Here is a 20,383-nt window from a genome sequence, read left to right on the forward strand (position 1 = left end):
CAACTTTGCTCCAAAACGTTCCCTAAAAATACTATCGTTAGTTTATTCTTTTTCTTGAACCATAACACAGTAAGCTGGTTACCTGCGTTAATTAATTGTTAGACATCTGTAAGGCGGCCTCAGATAATATATAGCAATTTCGTTATTTATGACATTTTATCAACAGTTATTACAAATATTAAAATGTAATTATGTAATTAATGTTACTAAAATTAGAAACAGACTTATTAATCAAAACCTATTTTCATTGCGTAGACTTTAAGATATTAGAGGTTTTGGAAATGGCTTTACATTAAGCCAGTGTGAATCAAACTTTGGCTTATGACGCCAATTTAAGACCTAACCCTAACATATCTCTGAAAGTCCCTTGTCGCAACTAATTATTTAGTTGTATAGTAAAAAGGTTCTTAATCTAATAGCGCCGCTTTCATCAATAGGTGATGACGCCATTTGTGATATTTTTTCTTGTATACTTGCTGCTCTCCCTTTGTCGCCTTGGCGTAAATTTTCTTATGTCGTCAAATTGTTTCTTCTTGATCGTTTGGTAGACTCCCTCTATCTTGGGCTGTAGAGCCAAGCTGTATCTTTGGAGTTCCTGAATTATACTGGCGCCTATGTTATTGGATAGCCTTAGCGTTGGCCTTGGTATATATTTTTGAAGGATTATTTGACCCCTGTATAGGGTGATTTTTATTGCAGATTGTATAGTTATTTTTTAATATGTATTCTGTCGCATTCGTATTTTGTAATTATGTTAGAAGATTAGAGGATTAGAAGAATCTGTTATTTGTCTTTCTATAGGGTTTTCGTCTCAGGTTTCAAGTTTTGGGTTTCGAATCTGAAGTTCCAGATTCCAATATACAGACTTGGTGTTAAATTGTGACGTTGTGAGTTTTGTTACTACTCTAAACTTTGACTCTTCATCGAGGTGACATTCCGCTTGGCTAGAAAATAGGTCTACTTGTGTTACCATGAACATCTGTATAGGAAGTACACTACACCTGATTACAGAATATTTGTCTTGAAATGGAATATTGATGAGGTCAATACTTTTTTTTAAATACTTTTTTAAGTATTTAATTGAACCATATAATACTATATGTACTTTAGATTCAATTCTCATTCCCATTAGTCATATATCATTTCATTGGATTAAATTCATAGTTTAATTTAAATCATGATACACATTTATTAATTTATGTATAACTGAGTGTGTGTGGTGTTTCTGTTAGCACTGGCGGATCCAGAACTTTGGAGGGGGGGGGGGCGATTTTTTTCCAAACCCTAACCCTAACGCCCAGTAAACCCTAACCCTATGCATAAACGTGCGTACAACATATATCTATATATCTATATCTATATATATATATACGATATATGAGAATAAAATACGACTTTCTCAATCTTCGGCAAAAAACAAAAAGAAAACAAGATTACAAAGAGAGTTTGTGTTACACAAACTCAGAGGCGGCCCCCGTCGAAGTCGGATCCCTGTCGGATCTGCATATTCGCAAATAATATTCAAGAGGTGATTTAATTTTGATGTAAAATGTTTTACACGTTTCGGATGTTCCTTCAGAGTTGAAGATAATTACTTCCTAGTCCAAACCTCCCGCAGGACGACGGGGGATGGGAGCGGGCAGGGTTTGAACCCTGGGCCATCCATAAATCTGAACGACAGTCCAGCGCGCAAACCGCACGACCAGGCAGCCATCCGATGGTCAAAAGTAATAATGTTTCAAAGATTCATTTGCCGTAAATTTAAATTTAAATTTAATAACAAAAAATAGTAGATTAGTTTTAGTATATTAAAACATTACAATATTGATCAAAACGTTTGGAAATGAAAATCTACACTTTTTTTTTACACTTTAAGTTTAGAAATTGAAATTCTACATCTTAATCTAGTCTATTTTAGTCTAAACTAGATCTAGAAATTCTAGATCTAGACTCTAAAATAATTTTAATTAGAATATAAATCCAGATCTAGATATACTGTAATAAAAATCTAGATCTAGTTTAAAAAATCTAGATTAGATCTAAATCAAGATATCATTCCTTTTTTAAACGCGAGTCACATAACGAGGCTTAATAAACATTACTATACCGAGTTCTTTTTTCATTTCATTTGAAGAATTAATTCCATATAACGTCAGAGGGAAAAAAAACACTACGTCACACGGCCTAGCTAGACTAAAAATTGACTTCATCTATAAGAGCCATTTATCGAGTGTTCATAGACTTTGGTGCACCGAGTGCGTTCTTTAAGCATTTCATTTAAAGAATTCATTCCATATGACGTCAAAGGAAAAAAAACACTACGTCACACGGCCTAGCTAGAATAAAAATCGCCTTCATCATTACGAGCCATTTATCGAGTGTTCATAGACATTGGTGCACCGAGTGCGTTCTTTTAGCATTTCATTTAAAGAATTCATTCCATATGACGTCAAAGGAAAAAAAAACACTACGTCACAAGGCCTAGCTAGACTAAAAATCACCTTTATCAACACGAGCCATTTCTCGAGTGTTCATAGACATTGGTGCACCGAGTGCGTTCTTTTAGCATTTCATTTAAAGAATTCATTCCATGTGACGTCAAAGGAAAAAAAACACTACGTCACACGGCTTAGTTAGACTAAAATATGTTTTCATTAATACAAGCAATTTTTTCGAGGGTTAATAGACATTGGTGCACCGAGTGCGTTCTTTTAACATTACATTTAAAGAGTCCATTCATATGACGTCAAAGAAAAAAAATTCCATTACCTCACAATAGGCTAGTACCGGTACCATAAAAAAAAATGTCTTTATTTACACGAGATATTTAACGAGGGTTCATAGACATTGGTGCACTGAGTTCTAATAGATATTATTTAAAAAGGATCAAAGCCACATTGTTTTTGCGTTTTGTCTGTCAGTCGGTCTGTCCGTTATCTTGATATAAAAAAATCAACTAAAAGTTATTAAAAATTGATTAACCTTTATTTTACGTTTCAAAACATCGCAATAATTTTTAGGTATGAACACAATTGAAAAGTTTATATAATAGATTGTTCCGGATGTTTGTATAAATAGTAAAAGAAAAAGAGAATTTCAGATAAATGTAATACCGTTAATTAAATTTTTTGGATGGTCTCGTATAAAAATTAGATGTATTACAGCCACGTGGAGAGATTTTCATACCTTACTTTGGTGTTAGGATTCTGTTTTCCTTAAAAATCGGAACATAATATTAACGATAATTAGATTTTTTAATGTTTTAGGTAGAAAGTTAAATGTACTGTAAGAGAGTAGTGAGTTAAAATATTTTTCATAAAAATCCGTAAAAACATTATTTCGTAAATGAGAAGATTATTTGTTTATTAATTAGAAGAGGGAGTTCAAACAATTATTTGGCGTTAGTAGATTTTTAAATAAATTGGGAAATTTCTGGCGACGATTTGTAAGAAACAAAATCCGGAACTTTCTTTATCGATTACAAAACTTCTATGTTATGTTTTACAAGAAAATTAAATGTCTAAAAAGTAATTTTCAGTAATCAATTCTAGTAAATTACTTTTTTTAAAAGCCTTATGCGATTTCAAACAATCATTAGGCATAATTCATGTTTTATAAAACAATATCCGGAACGTTTTTACACTTAATGAAATATAAGTCAGTATAGAGATTATGATTTAGCATTAATATGCTATTTACATAAAAAACGGAACAACATATTATTGATAATGTGTTTTTGCAACGTTTAAGCATGGAAATTGAATGTAATATAAGTTAGAAGAGCAAACAAACATTTGTTGGCGTTGATTAGTTTTGAACAAAAAAATCCGGAACAATCAATTTTAGATACTTAAAACTATTGAGATGTTATGGGAGGAACATTAAAGGGTAAATCAGATTTTCAATAGCTTTTAGAGTTCTAGTTTTTTAAATCTAATCGTGATGGACAGACCGACCAACAGACAAAACGCACAAAAATAAGCTTCTTTTATTCGGATGGGGGCACTAAACAAAAAATAAATAAAATCTGATTTTTAAAAAAAGTTTAAGGAATTGGTTTAGCACCTGATCATGTTGCGACGTTACGCTACTGCACGAAAATCGCTGCATAAAAAAGTCCATTTAAAAAAATGTGCGTGATATTTACATACAAAGTGCATTATTAGCCTTTATAAACAAACAGAAATGTTTTCTTTTAATTTTAGCAGCTAGTTGACCAGAAAAAACGTCTTTAACTATTATCTGTATTTGTTGTAAACATTTCCTGTACATTTTAAAAATATATTTGACTTAGTGATACTGAAAATACAAAAAAATTGTCCATCTTTGTTAGCATATTGTAACATTGCCTCCCTTACATTTACGTAATTGTTTTAGAATTGGTGTATTTTTATGAAAAAATCGCTTGCATAATTAATTTTATAAATTAAACGGTTTGCTTTTAGAAAACCAAAAGTAGCCGTTGCACCTAAACTTTTCAAGCCGGATTTAATGATGAAATAATATTTTTCATATCTCTTCTAGTTTTCGAGATCTGAGTGTGACAGACGGACAGACGGACAGACGGACAGACGGACATTTTGCACAAACCTAATAGCGGCTTTTTCCCCTTACGGGGGCCGCTAAAAACAATCATGTTGAGGCCTTTCTTTTGCAAGCTTGGGGGTCTGGGAAAGCGCTGTAAGTTTCCTCAGTGGAAAGCGTTTTCTTGCATTTTTCACTGCAGAAACGCATTCTCCTGACATCTACAGCTCATTATTTTTCAGTTGGGTTCGGGGCTAAGCCCCGACAGAAAAAGCGTTTTCTTGCATTCTTCACTGCAGAAACGCATTCTTCTGACATCTTCGCCCTGACGCCAAAAGCGTTTTCTTGCATTTTTTACGGCAGAAACGCATTCTCCTGACATCTACAGCTCATTACTTATTAGTGGGGTTCGGGTCGAAGCCCCGACGCAAAAAGCGTTTTCTTGCATTTTTCACGGCTGAAACGCATTCTCCTGACATCAACAGCTCATTATTCATTAGTGGGGTTCGGGGCTAAGCCCCGACTCCAAAAGAGTTTTCTTGCATTCTTCACTGCAGAAACGCATTCTCCTGACATCTACAGCTTATTATTCATCATTGAGGTTTGGGGCGAAGCCTCAACGCTTAAAGCGTTTTTTTGGCATTCTTCACTGCAGTAACGCATTCTCCTCCTGACCTACAGCTCATTATTCATTCTATTATAAAGGACCTTTTGAATAATATGGAAAAATATTCTTATATGAATTTATAGTCCCTTAATACATTGCAAATACAACCGATTTGTTCTTTGAAAAGATAAGATACCCAACGTATTTAGATTAAGGCTTTGAGGATCGCCGCTGAAAAAAAAAATTCGATTAATAATATTCAATAAAATGTAAGCATAAATTGTGAGTTTTAGTCCTAAATTTATTTAACTAGAAAAATATGAGATAGAGTAAAGGTTGGAAAAGTCGACTAGGAAAAGATTATCTGGCTTTTGAACTCATCTCAACCGTGACTGTTATATTGAAAAATTTCGTTTAAATTATAACTTTTCCAAAGCAAAGTCTTTCTTAAAATAGTTATGATAAATTCATGTGAAATTACACAAACTCTGTCTGGAAAGGGGAAGGGCGGTAAAATAAAGACGATTAATCCTCGCTCCTTTTTATAATTACTGCTAATGATTGCATTTTGCATTAAAGAATACAGGTTGGGCGACTCGATATAAGAATTTACTTTATAGCATATATAAATTATATTAGTGACAGATTTTTTAATTTTGTAATTTCTTACTATAATACAAAAAGAAAAAGTATTGGTTTGTCCGATGGGAGGGGGGGGGGAAGGTGATTGCATGTATCGCACTTCCACCTGTTTATATTATATAGATATTCGACTAATTTTGTTCACATACTATGATTTCTCCATAAAAGTAGGACCGCCACCCCCCCCCCCCCACTCAAAGGGTTTAGATGGGAAGGGCAGTAAAGGTATTCGCTCCTCCCCTTCCAATCGGCCAAAGATGAAAGCCATAATATAAAGACAGGTTAAAATACCAACAACAAGTTTTAATCATATAGATATTTAATTGATTTAGTTAGTAAGCTGTGATTTCTGCAAATAAATATGACCGCCCCCCCCCCACTCGAAAGTTTATGGTTGGGGGGGGGCGGATTGATGCTATCGCCCCCTCCCGACCCTACCAAATCGGCGAAAATACTAGAAGGGGGGGCGAAATAATCTAAAATAGGTTGAAATATAAATAATTAGTATATATTATTAACATAAGTAATAAATTCGTATACAAATTTGTGTGAATTCTATACTAAAATTCGTCATCCGAGTGAGGGGGGGGGGGGGGCGATCGCCCCTACCGCCCCCCCCCCTGGATCCGCCAGTGTGACTGTTAGGCTGAATCTTAGGACTAATATTTGTCAAGTAAAAGAAAATTATAAATTAATTATAATACCTACACACATTACAAAATAATATTACTTTTAATACCTAGACAATTTAATACTTAGTAATTAATTCAACAAAGCGGGATCAAGGGCAGCATTTATGAGCTTCAGAAAATCATTCTCTATGGATCTACAATGCACTATGTCTACTAGTAAGATTTGCAGGTCAATTCAAAATGAAATAAGGAAAGAAACGGTTTGAGGCTCCGACACTGAAGTGTAAGAGATATTCGAGGCCAATGAGCAGTGTTACTGGAACTTTGACAGTTGCTGTCTCCCTAGGCTCCCTCAGTGGTATCACTTAACAATGTGATCAAGAAAAGAGAGGAACCTTAAAGACATATACATTATAGCACCACGTTTCGATTGCATTTTGCGTAAAAATGTCAAAAATCCTAATTGACGTAATGGATGTTCATTAAAGCAAGTCTGTTTAGTTGGGTTTTTTTTTTTTAGCGGCAACCGAAAGGGGAAAAGTCGCTATTAGTTTTGTGTGGCCTGTCTGTCCGTCCGTCCCGTTTAAATCTCGGAAACTAGAAGAGAAAATGAAAATCGGACATCATGATATTTTGGATCATTCAAAGTTCTAATGCAACGGCTACTTTTTTCTTTTCCGAAAGTGAACCATCTAATAAATTAAATTATATATGGAAGCAGATTTTTCAAAAAATACTCAACTTCAGGGTAGGTACCTTTTTTTAAAAGGTCATGACTTCTTCATTAATAAATCAAGCTTCATTCATAGATTCGCGCATAGGTACAAAACATTTGCATCTAAGGTCACAATGGTAAAAGTGTCAAGTGTCTTATCTTATATGATACAGACGTTACTTCAAAAAAGAAGATGATTACGTCCTACGCGTCATGCATTTAGTCATGCATATTAACAAATGACCTAAACTCCGCAAAGTCACTGGTTTTCGCAAAGTCACTGGTTTTCCTGGCTAGCTCAGGCAACCCATTCCGTGCTCTAATAGCGCTAGGGAAGAAGGAGCATTTGTACAAATTAGTCCTAGCATATGGAATGGGGATTGTACCTTTATCTTGTGCTTTTCTGAGTATTTTATTAAATTTTGTTTTTGTATTTAAAGATTATGGTTCAGTGTTTTATGTATAATTGCTAATTTTGTTAGAAGAATAAATCTTTTTTAGTTTCTCTTTATTACAATGTAGCATGTTATTAATTTTGAATGTATGGATAAGGTTGATGGTTATTATTTTAAAAAATATAAGTGTACGCTAAATGAATATATGAAGATGCTGTGGCTGAGAGGTAAAGCACTTGGAACTGGAAGTCCCGTGTTCAAATCCTGGTGAAGACACTTCGGGGGCCGATTTTGAATTTGTGTTTCACACAAACTGACTTTGTAACCTTTTTTTTTTTCGAAAATACTGTTTCGTAGTTAATTGTGAAATGTTTTTATACCCGATTAGGTTTTATATGGAGACGTAACAAGTAGTTCCCCCTTCATACAAGGAGTTTAGTGAAGTAGCCTTGGCCAATATCGTTCTATTAATGCACATATAGAACTGCAATAGGCGTGATCGTTGTAAGGTAAGGATTTACAACAAATGGAAGAATTTCAACCATTCTGACACAAGAAAGTTGAGAAGAATCACGTTAGTAGAGAAGTTTCAAAACGTCTTCTTTAAAAACTTTTGAGGTTAAATTGTTGCAGACGTCTCTCATGAAAACGGAATACATTTTAAAATGTTTTTATCAGAAGATGACGTCACTAACATACAGTGTTTTAATGTTTAAACATTCATAATAATGTTATTTTAATGGGTCAACATTGAAACGTTGATTAATATCTGTGATGAAAATACAACTTTTAAAATTTTCCCCTTGAAAAAAAATAATTTGACTATTTTCACTTCCTCCCCTTTTGTCAGGACGTTGCGCGAGTTGCGCCCACTTGAGAGTATGACGAACTCCCCTATGGGGCGCCCCCTTCCACCCATAGTTTTACAACGCTGCAAATCATGCCAACTAGTAGCCTAAGATCGTAGGATCATCCTCAGCAAGACATCTTGTAGCGAAATAAATATGTCAGTTCCACTGTAGGAAGGGGATAGACTTGAGAATAGCGTTGGGGAATAGGCATACAAATGTTTTCTATGAAAGAACCTTTTAGACAATGGCGTAGCAAGGTACCCGTGGGCCCGGGTTCAAGAATATGTTGGTGCCAGTTGGTGGGCCCCCTCTTTCCAAAAATTTACTGTGTGACAAAAATGTGGAGTTTATTTTCCAGGTAATTACTCATTACAAGTAGGCCTAATAGTGTACAACTTATTGTTAATCTAGAAACGCTACACTATAATACAACGCCAACACTATAACGCCAGATTCAAGAATCCATTTATTTACACACCCTCACAGTACGAGGTTACACACAACACTCTGATATGAACTTTCTTACCAAGGGGAATAACTCTATATACTAATAACAACATAGGCGTAGCCAGGGGGGGGGGGGTTTGGGGTTCAACCCCCTCCCCCCCGAAATGAAATCCCCCCCCCCAAAGGGGGGAGTCGGAATTTAGTGACTGATTTTTTGCTTTGATTTTGTTTATTTTAGTTGAGATTTTAATACTAAACCATCGCTTGCCCCAGCACAACCAAAGGGGTTTTGAGTTTAAAACCCCCTACCAGGGGGGTTCAAGTTTAAAAACCCCTACCAGGGGTGGGGGGGTTCGAGTTTAAACCCCCTACCAGAGGGGTTCGAGTTTGAGGATAAAAAATACTTCAGTGTAAGAAAAAAAAAAGCAAATTACACACTCAAAATGTTATGAGCGTTGCCAAAAGGGGTTTTGAGTTTAAACCCCCATTCAGAGGGGTTTGATGCTAATAATATAAAATATCTTCAATATAAAAAAAAAGCAAATTACATACTAAAATTATTTGAGCGTAGCCAATCCAATCGGGGGTTTTGAGTTTAAACCCCTCTTCTATGGATGGCTTTTTTTTAAAGTTTAAACCCCCTGCAGATGGTTTTGAGTTTAAGATCCCCCTAAAGAGCATTGAGGTGGAAAACCCCCAACAGATATTTTGACGATAAAACTTCTCTTTTCGATATAAAATCTAAAGCAAACTACAGTCACTTAATTCCAAGAGCGTATTCAAGAGAGGTTACACATTTTTACCAGTGGCTGGGCTCCATTAATAAACTGCAGTGAATAGTCATCTGCCGAAATTGAAAAACACTAAATGTGGCTCAACAAAGATGGCTAAGACAGATTTTAGGATTCAGTTATAGAGATCGGGTCTAAATCAAGGAAATCCTATGCCGAACTGGGAGTCGACTCCTTAGTAAGATTGTGCGAGAGCGACGCATGGGGTTTGCTGGACATGTTCTCCGACAAAATGAATTGCGCATAAGAAGAGTTGCAATGATATCCTAGTACAATTTAGCGCCACACTTTCATGGAGGTCTTCAGAGCAGGTGGGAAGAGGCTTCAGACTTTGCCAGGGACAGATTTTTGAGGAAACATCTTGCCGCCAAATACGCCGAACGGCGCGGGAGGGTCTAAGTCAATAAGAATAGCAGATTAGGTTTTTGAAATAGCTGGATAATACACTGTAGATACCTCAGAATATGCATTTTGTTAGCTTTCAATACAGGAAATAGTGCTTGGCGGCGGGGCTATGCTCCGCGCTCGGGGAGCTCCCTGCGCTCCCCCAGACCCCCTTGCTAGCAAGCACGGGGAGTTTACAATTTTTTCACTAACTCCAGAAAGTACCTATTTTAGAGTAGAAAGAATGAAGGATCAGACGCCACTCATTCATGGAGGTCCTCATGGCGGGTGGGATGAGGCTTCAGACATTACCATTGACAGATTTTTATGGAAACAGCTTGACGTCAAATGCTCCGAACGGCGCGGGAGGATCTAAGTCAGTAAGAAAAGCACATTTGGTTTTTGAAATAGAACTTTTTAATAGCAGGAAAATGCACTGTAGATACCTCAGAATATGCATTTTTTTGGTTTTCAATATCAGAAATAGTGCTTGGCAGCGCTCCCCCAGACCGCCTTGCTAGTAATAGCGGGGAGTTTTATGGAAACAGCTTAACAGCAAATGCGCCGAACGGCGAGGGAGGGTGTAAGTCAGTAAGAATAGCACTTTAGGTTTTTGAAATAGAACTTTTTAATAGCAGGAAAATGCACTGTAGATACCTCAGAATATGCATTTTGTTGGTTTTCAATATCAGAAATAGTGCTTGGCGGCGGGGCTTCGCCCCGCGTTGGGGGAGCTCCTAGCGCTCCCCCAGACCGCCTTGCTAGTAAAAGCGGGGAATCTACAATTTTTCCACTAACTCATGGAAGAACCTATTCTAGGGCACAATAAACGTCTTCCGAAAGAATGAAGGGTAAGAATGTAATAAAGATTATGTACACACACACACACATAAATACATATAATTTTTTTTCCGCGGGGGTGGGGGTGGGAGAGAAAAAAAATCCCCCCCCAAACCCCCCCCCCCCCCCGAAAAAAAATCCTGGCTACGCCCATGAATAACAAACACATACACATAAACACAATGTCAACACTTATTATTTAAGGACTAAAATGTGTTTTAAATGAACAAATAAAAATGTTTTACAAATTCTTGTTTCACATATTTTACATTTCAAAATACTTCTATGTGTCAAAGTATTAACATTGATAATAGAGTCTAGTTCTATGTAAATCCGTTAACAGTAAATACATCTCAAACTCATTTACTAAAAATTCATTTTTCTGGCCTTTTGATCAACAATACACCAACGCCATGCATGTTTTTCTAAAAATGTGTCGGTTTCAGCTCTTCTGAACAAACTGTCAGAATCAAATTGAGAGATAACATGCATGCTGGGACAATGTTTAGAAAACTGGATGATGAAAGGTAACTGTCTATGATTTAAATAAAACAAGATTACAAAGAGAGTTTGTGTTACACAAAATCAGAGGCGGCCCCCGTCGAAGTCGGATCCCTGTCGGATCTGCATATTCGCAAATAATATTCAAGAGGTGATTTAATTTTGATTGTCAAAGGTAATAATGTTTCAAAGATTCATTTGCCGTAAATTTAAATTTAAATTAAATAAAAAATAGTAGATTAGTTTTAGTATATTATAACATTACAATATTGATCAAAACGTTTGGAAATGAAAATCTACACTTTTTTTACACTTCAAGTTTAGAAATTGAAATTCTACACTTTTTTTTACACTTTAAGTTTAGAAATTGAAATTCTACATCTTAATCTAGTCTATTTTAGTCTAAACTAGATCTAGAAAATCTAGATCTAGACTCTAAAATAATTTTAATTAGAATATAGATCCAGATCTAGATATACTGTAATAAAAATCTAGATCTAGTTTTAAAAAATCTAGATTAGATCTAAATCAAGATATCATTCCTTTTTTAAACGCGAGTCACATAACGAGGCTTAATAAACATTACTATACCGAGTTCTTTTTTCATTTCATTTGAAGAATTAATTCCATATAACGTCAGAGGGAAAAAAAACACTTCGTCACACGGCCTAGCTAGACTAAAAATCGCCTTCATCAATACGAGCCATTTATCGAGTGTTCATAGACTTTGGTGCACCGAGTGCGTTCTTTAAGCATTTCATTTAAAGAATTCATTCCATATGACGTCAAAGGAAAAAAAACACTACGTCACACGGCCTAGCTAGAATAAAAATCGCCTTCATCATTACGAGCCATTTATCGAGTGTTCATAGACATTGGTGCACCGAGTGCGTTCTTTTAGCATTTCTTTCAAAGAATTCATTCCATATGACGTCAAAGGAAAAAAAAACACTACGTCACACGGCTTAGTTAGACTAAAAATCGCCTTCATTAATACGAGCCATTTATCGAGTGTTCATAGACATTGGTGCACCGAGTGCGTTCTTTTAGCATTTCATTTAAAGAATTCACTCCATATGACGTCAAAGAAAAAAAAATCCATTACCTCACAATAGGCTAGTACCGGTACCATAAAAAAAATGTCTTTATTTACACGAGATATTTAACAAGGGTTCATAGACATTGGTGCACTGAGTTCTAATAGAATTTTTTAAAAAGGATCAAAGCCGCATTGTTTTTGCGTTTTGTCTGTCAGTCGGTCTGTCCGTCATCTTGATATAAAAAAAGAACCACTAAAAGTTATTAAAAATTGATTAACCTTTATTTTACGTTTCAAAACATCGCAATAATTTTTAGGTATGAACACAATTGAAAAGTTTATATAATAGATTGTTCCGGATGTTTGTATAAATAGTAAAAGAAAAAGAGAATTTCAGATAAATGTAATACCGTTAATTAAATTTTTTGGATGGTCTCGTATAAAAATTAGATGTACTACAGCCATGTGGAGAGATTTTCATACCTTACTTTGGTGTTTGGATTCTGTTTTCCTTAAAAATCGGAACATAATATTAACGATAATTAGATTTTTACATGTTTTAGGTAGAAAGTTAAAAGTACTGTAAGATAGTAGTGAGTTAAAATATTTTTCATAAAAATCCGTAAAAAAAATTTTCGTAAATGAGAAGATTATTTGTTTATTAATTACAAGAGGGAGTTCAAACAATTATTTAGCGTTAGTAGATTTTTAAATAAATTGGGAAATTTCTGGCGACGATTTGTAAGAAACAAAATCCGGAACTTTCTTTATCGATTACAAAACTTCTTTGTTATGTTTTAGCAAGAAAATTAAATGTCTAAAAAGTAATTTTCAGTAATCAATTCTAGTAAATTACTTTTTTTTAAAGCCCTGAACAACCTATTGTCGATATTTTTAAAATTTGTTTAAAGATGAAAATACGGAACAATTTGATATTGATAACCAAATTATAGTGACGCATTGTCAAATAATATAAGTGTAATATTAGTAAATTATGCGATTTCAAACAATCATTAGGCATAATTCATGTTTTATAAAACAATATCCGGAACATTTTTACACTTAATGAAATATAAGTCAGTATAGAGATTTTGATTTAGTATTAATATGCTATTTACATAAAAAACGGAACAACATATTATTAATAATGTGTTTTTGCAACGTTTAAGCAAGGAAATTGAATGTAATATAAATTAGAAGAGCAAACAAACATTTGTTGGGGTTGATTAGTTTTGCACAACAAAATCCGGAACAATAATTTTTTAGATACTTAAAACTATTGAGATGTTACGGGAGGAACATTAAAGTGTAAATCAGATTTTCAATAGCTTTTAGAGTTCTAGTTTTTTTAATCTAATCGTGACGGACAGACCGACCAACAGACAAAACGCACAAAAATAATCTTATTTTATTCGTATGGGGGCACTAAACAAAAAATAAATAAAATCTGATTTTTTAAAAAAGTTTAAGGAATTGGTTTAGCACCTGATCATGTAGCGACGTTACGCTACTGCACGAAAATCGCTGCATAAAAAGTCCATTAAAAAAAATGTGCGTGATATTTACATACAAAATGCATTATTAGCCTTTATAAACAAACAGAAATGTTTTCTTTTAATTTTAGCAGCTAGTTGACCAGAAAAAACATCTTTAACTATTATTTATATTTGTTGTAAACATTTCCTGTACATTTTTAAAATATATTTGACTTAGTGATACTGAAAATACACAAAAATTGTCCATCTTTGTTAGCATATTGTATAATTGCCTCCCTTACATTTACGTAATTGTTTTAGAATTGGTGTATTATAATGAAAAAATCGCTTGCATAATTAATTTTATAAATTAAACGGTTTGCTTTTAGAAAACCAAAAGTAGCCGTTGCACCTAAACTTTTCAAGCCGCATTTAATGATGAAATAATATTTTTCATATCTCTTCTAGTTTTCGAGATCTGAGTGTGACAGACGGACAGACGGACATTTTGCACAAACCTAATAGCGGCTTTTTCCCCATACGGGGGCCGCTAAAAAAGCCTGATCTCGATTTAACACTATAGTGATGGGCAAAAGTAAAAAGTTAGACATTTTTAGTTAAACTTACAAAAAATAATTAAGGCCAAATTTTAACTAGAAATTAAATAGTTTAGTTAAAATCGTAGTTTAATTTATTTTTTTTTAGTTACAAACTAAAAAGTTTAATTAAAATGTGTAAAACTTTTCATCATGTAGTAGCGTTTGAAAGGCACATCCCTGTCTTCTGGTCATGTGATGGTCAACAACATGATGCAGTTAACAACTATTTTGTCAGTCTGCATTTGATAAGAGGGTAAAGTAGAACTTGAAAGTAGCAGCATTATAGAGTGGGAATCTGATAAGCGAGTTAGGTCAATATTTAGTAGTTTTAATCAATTTATTTGTTGCAAACAATAATTTATGAACTGCAGGAACATCAAGTACACTCTTGTATAGCTTAAACCTTAGAGGAAGCTGAAACGTAGAATAAATTATGACAGTCTTAGAACTTATTTTTTAGATCTAGGTCTAAATTGACAGCGTTAGGCCTATAGATCTAAAATCATATTAGGATAACCAATTCTAGAAAAAAAAACATCTTAATCCACACCCTCCATGACCAAAAAGTAAATAGACTGTGTCCGACTGATTTTAACAACCTGTAAGCCTAGTGTACTGTACGTGTGTAGTCGATGATACTACAAGCGCTAGAATACCCTGCATTTATTTTTCATTGCGCGTTATGCAATAGTGTTTGCTTAATGTCGAGTGGTCAAACAAGAAAATAACACACTGGTCAAGCATGTTCGTAGATCTATCTTTACACTAAAATAGTTGTCACAGATAGATATTAACATTAACATACTGTAGACTTTGATTAATAATAATGATAATAATAACGGAGACTGTGATTATCAAAGTAGACATAGAAGACTCTTTTTTTTATTTCCGTCCAATCCTTTGCTTTCGCACAAAACATAAACAACAAACAATGACGTAATATCATATAATATTAGCAAATGATTAGCACACCCTTCCTTTTGAAGTTATTATCACATCCTTCCTTTTAAAGTTCTTAAGACTGATATCTACAAGGAACTTTAACAATTCGACCACTTCTGGTTGTCTTGAGGCCAAAGATTCGGCGCGTACAGCCACCCCATTATTGTCACCCAGTGGGGATCGAGTGGCAAAAGATCAAAAAATGGCCGACTTGCTTAACAAATATTTCGCTTCCATAAGCAAGTCCGAAAAGAAGTCAGCCACGTCTATAACCCTCAACAAGGAGCGTAAGAGACTCGAGAGGGAGTCGGATGGGTTGGAAGACCTGGACACGTGCAATGCGCCCTTCTGCCGTGCTGAGCTGGACAGAGCGATAGCTAAGTGTAAAAACAGAAAGGCTCCGGGGCCAGACAAGGTTACTTATTGCGAAAGACAAACTCCTTGAGTTTGCGAATCGGACCTGGGTAGAGTCCAGACTACCCAGGGCCTGGCGCTGTGCTACCATTGTTCCAAAACTAAGAAAGGGCAAAGACGCGACTAACGTGGAGTCCTACAGACCCATATCCCTGACATCCACTATCGGCAAGATAGCGAGCGACTCGTGTGGAGCTTTGAGAGTGCCGGTATCCTAGCGCCAGAGCAGGCTGGCTTTAGGGCAGGCTTGAGCCCGATCGACCAGGTCACGGTACTCTTGCAGGAGGTGGCTGACGGGTTCCAGAGGTCCGAGAGCACATACGCAGTTTTTATTGACCTAAAACAGGCTTATGACCGGGTGTGGAAGCAAGGCCTCTATCTTAAGCTTAGAGCCATGGGCGTACGCGGGCGGACCTACAACTGGATAAAACAGTTCCTAACGGAGAGGAAAACACGAACACAGTTCCAGTACTCTCTAAATGGGGAAAACACCCCTATAAGAGGGTTATCCCAGGGATCCGCCCTCTCATGTATCCTTTTCATGGCCTATCTTAATGATTTGCCCAGCTCACTCCGGTGTCGCAAACTGCTATATGCTGATATCACATCCTTCCTTTTAAAGTTCTTAAGACTGATATCTACAAGGAACTTTAACAATTCGACCACTTCTGGTTGTCTTGACCGGTACAACAAGTTCTCTAGATGTTGATCTATAACTGTCTGTTTCGTTTGTTCCAACAGTTTGCTGTTCATTGTTTTCATCGGTATCATAGTACCCAGAGATGTCTTCATCGAAACTCTTGTTCAAAAAGCGCTGATTTCTTCTGTAGGTTTTTCCATCGTTTGTCTTTATGTGGTAAGATCTGGTTGGTGGATGTTTCTTAATGACAACTGCTTTCTGCCATGTTTGACCTAGACGAACTCTCCGACAGAATAATCTTTAGGTAATCTTGCTTTTGCATCGTACCTCACTTTGCTTTTCCTCTGTCGTTCGTTGAGCAATGTCTCTGCATTTTCAGCTACCGATGGTTTCAATAGTTTGGGACCAGTTGGAATGATTCCCTGAGTCTTCTACTCATCAGCAGTTGTGATGGCGAATAAAGCAGTCCGCTTATCGGAGTATTTCTATACTCGAGCATAGCGAGATATGGATCTTTCCCACTTTTGTATGCTTTGTTGAATATCTGCTTTACGATACCAACATGCAACTCACTTTAACCATTTGATTGAGGGTACCTGGGGCTTGATGTTGTTATCTTAAAACCCCACTCAGAAGCAAACTCTCTATTTTGATAGCTGTTGAAAGGCATATTGTCGCTCACTATTTCTTCTGGTATGCCATATCTAGCAAAATACCTTTCAGTGCCCTGATAACACATTCTGCTGTTTTGTTCTCCAGCCGTTCTATTTCAGGGTATTTGGAGAAATAGTCCACAACTAGCAAGTAGTCATTGTTTCGCCATTCAAACAAATCTGTCGCAACCTTTTTCCATGGTCTGTTTGGTACAGCATGAGGAAACAATTTTTCCTTCACAGTATTTCTTTTGAACGTTGCACATTATTTCATTATTGTCGAAAAAATATCTTTGGACAATCCTGGCCAAAACACACACTGTCTTGCCTTCGATCTGGTTTTCTCAAGACCAAAATGACCTGTGCAACTTGTCGAGAATTTCATTTCTCATACTTGAAGAAATTATGATTCTGTTCTCATAAAACAATATTCCATTTTCTTCATGAATACTGTCTTTAAATGACCAATACAGCTTTACTGCTTCATGCACTTGATTTTTAAACTTTGGCCATCCTTTTCTGATCTAATAGCTCAATAACTTCAGTTTAAGATCAGATTTAGTTTTGCAACGAATTTCTTTTATCTTCTGATCACTTCCTGGAAACTGTGCTGTTGCGCTATGAATTCTCATAACCATGTCATCATTTGAATTTGATTGTTCTTGACCACTGATGTACGCACGCGATAGCGTATCAGCTATTTGCATTTTTGAACCTGGAGTGTAAGTTACTGTTAATCGATATCTCAACAGTCTTGAAGTCTTGATGAAATCTTGTGTAAAGTCTTCGTCACAATAGTTTGTGATGTGATTGTACAGTCACGGTTCGTCCAAAAATATAGTGGTGAAAATGTTCAGCTGCAAACACTATAGCTAACATTTCCTTTCGGTCCAATCCTTTGCTTTCGCACAAAACATAAACAACAAAACAATGACGTAATATAATATAATATTAGCACAGTTTATGGCATGGAAGAAGTTCTTCATGTCGTGCTTGTCATCAAATTCCTGTATTGTTTCCACTTTTTTGCTTAGCCAGGTATCTTGCATTTGGCGTAACTGTTTTTGCACATTTTTTTGCAGATGTTTGTGAATGCATCTTTACTGGACTGGGAGTTTGGGTTGTTCAGATGCAATTTATGGAGCTTGTGCTTTTCAACTTATACTTTTCTGATCTTAGTACTGTTTTCATCAAACAAGTCCTGATGCTTTCTCTCCATATGTTCGAGTATGCTTAATGCTGTGCTATGGATAACTTCTTTGAAGCATTCCCAGCTTTTATTTGATTCAGCTAGAGGGGTGGACTTGAGGCAGTTCTCTATCGCATCTGTAAGCGACTTTTCAATTTTGTCATCTGCTAGTCTGGCCTTGCTTAGCTGTTTTTTTAGGGGTTTAGATATTTGCGTACGTCTCTTTGGTTGAATATGAATGTCTAGTTTTGTGCTGATGAGGCGGTGGTCTGTTCCACATTCTGCATCACCTCAAGATTTGGTGACACGTATGTCCTGACGGTCAGATTGTCTGGCGATGACGTAGTCTATGATGTGCCAGTGTCTTGAGCGGGGATGCATCCAGGAAGTTCGCTTTCTCATTGGGAGACTGAATTTTGTGTTTGATATGAGCAGTTTGTGTTCAGCACAGGTCTGGAGTAGTAATTGTCGGTGCGTAGGTTATGGTATTCTAGCACCAATGTTTACAATTTTCGAACGCACTTTCTTTGTTGCCTTGCTTTTAAGCTTATGGAGTGGTTTTGTTATTATGCTGGTGTAGCGTTTCTTTAAGGTTTCTCACCTGTTTAGGGTGACTAGTATCTAAGGCAGTACTGCATTTCGCAGTTGTTTTGCTGCTATAGCATATTAACTAGACTTTTCAATTTGACTTTGCTTATGTCTCTACAGGAAGTTGGTTTTGGGATTAGGAAGTCTACACTATAGAGTCGGCAGTGCGTTGTGTTGTGCGTACTAATGTGATGCGTTGTGGGACAGCAAGGTGCAGAATGATTAGTTAATTAATATAACAATTATATTATAACATTTTTTAACTTCAAGGATATTACTTCATCAGTTTGTCATCATAAATTACATTCATCCCATTAAACACTTATATTGTTAACATCTAGTCGATTGTTTATTGTAAACACGAAGGTGCCTGTTGAATGTCAGGGGCCCGGGCGAACGAGCTAAGGCTTAAACACAACCCTGACAGTAATAATCCGTTGCTGTTGCACTGTCCTAACCCGAATTTGTCTGACTCCTTTCCTTTCCAGATGTGATGGTCAGAGCCGACTCTTGCGTTGAAGTCACCGAGAATGAGTAGCTTATCTGTTTTTTGGAATATCAAGTATGGTGGAGTTTAGTTCTTCGTAGAACTTTGCTATGACATCATCTGGGCTGGTCATGGTGGGTACGTAGCAGCTAACGATGAACATCTATTTCTTTCCGTTTTGTAAAGGCAGCTTCAGGTCATGAGCCTGTCACTAATTTCTTTAGGAGGCCCGACTAGTTTAGATACTAATGGTGTTTTTATGACAAAGCCGACTCCAGATTCACGTTGTACTTCAGTGCTTCTACCGCTCCAGAAGAAAGTATATCCAGATCCTCTTTCACGGAGTTCACCTTCATCTGCAGTCCAGTGCAGTCCATAATGACAAGACCACCACGTGTTTAACGGTTACTCAATAGTGTTAGTGAGTGATCAGACAAGAAAATAACACATTGGCATGGTTAGTCAAGCATGTACTTTACACTAAAATAGTTACACAGATCAAATGTTTCATATGACTCCAACAATTTCGTTTCTATTTCTTTGGTTACTCGATCTAAATGTGAAATTCAAAATCTGTTATTTAATGAGATTTTAAACTTTACCGGTAATAGTAAAATTTTCCGTTATATAATAAGTTAATATAATTTTTTTTAAAGTACCAGGTAAAGGTTTTAATTCAATGCAAATATACAAGTACACATATTTATTTAGACATCATTTAAAAAAAAAAACTGTATTGTGCATTAACGTTTATGTGCGAAACATTTTCCTTATCACTGAATGTATTCGCTTCTACAACGTTCAAAGAATTAGTTCGAGCCGGAGGCAGAGAGGCGGAGGCAGAGAGGCGGAGGCAGAGAGACGGAGGCAGAGAGGCGGAGGCAGAGAGACGGAGGCAGAGAGACGGAGGCAGAGAGGCGGAGGCAGAGAGGCGGAGGCAGAGAGGCGGAGGCAGAGAGACGGAGGCAGAGAGACGGAGGCAGAGAGGCGGAGGCAGAGAGACGGAGGCAGAGAGACGGAGGCAGAGA

General features: G+C 36.2%; 1 long non-coding RNA gene across 1 annotated transcript; it reads left to right on the top strand.

Moving 5' to 3' along the window:
- Positions 1–809: 809 nt before the first annotated feature.
- LOC129928232 (uncharacterized) lies at positions 810–19,359 on the top strand. The gene is made up of 4 exons (XR_008779818.1): positions 810–1,042; positions 7,904–8,024; positions 11,275–11,355; positions 18,989–19,359. It is a non-coding gene; the product is annotated as an uncharacterized LOC129928232 (long non-coding RNA).
- Positions 19,360–20,383: the final 1,024 nt, after the last annotated feature.

This window comes from Biomphalaria glabrata, chromosome 1, assembly GCF_947242115.1.
Source record: "Biomphalaria glabrata chromosome 1, xgBioGlab47.1, whole genome shotgun sequence".
NCBI lineage: Eukaryota > Metazoa > Mollusca > Gastropoda > Planorbidae > Biomphalaria > Biomphalaria glabrata.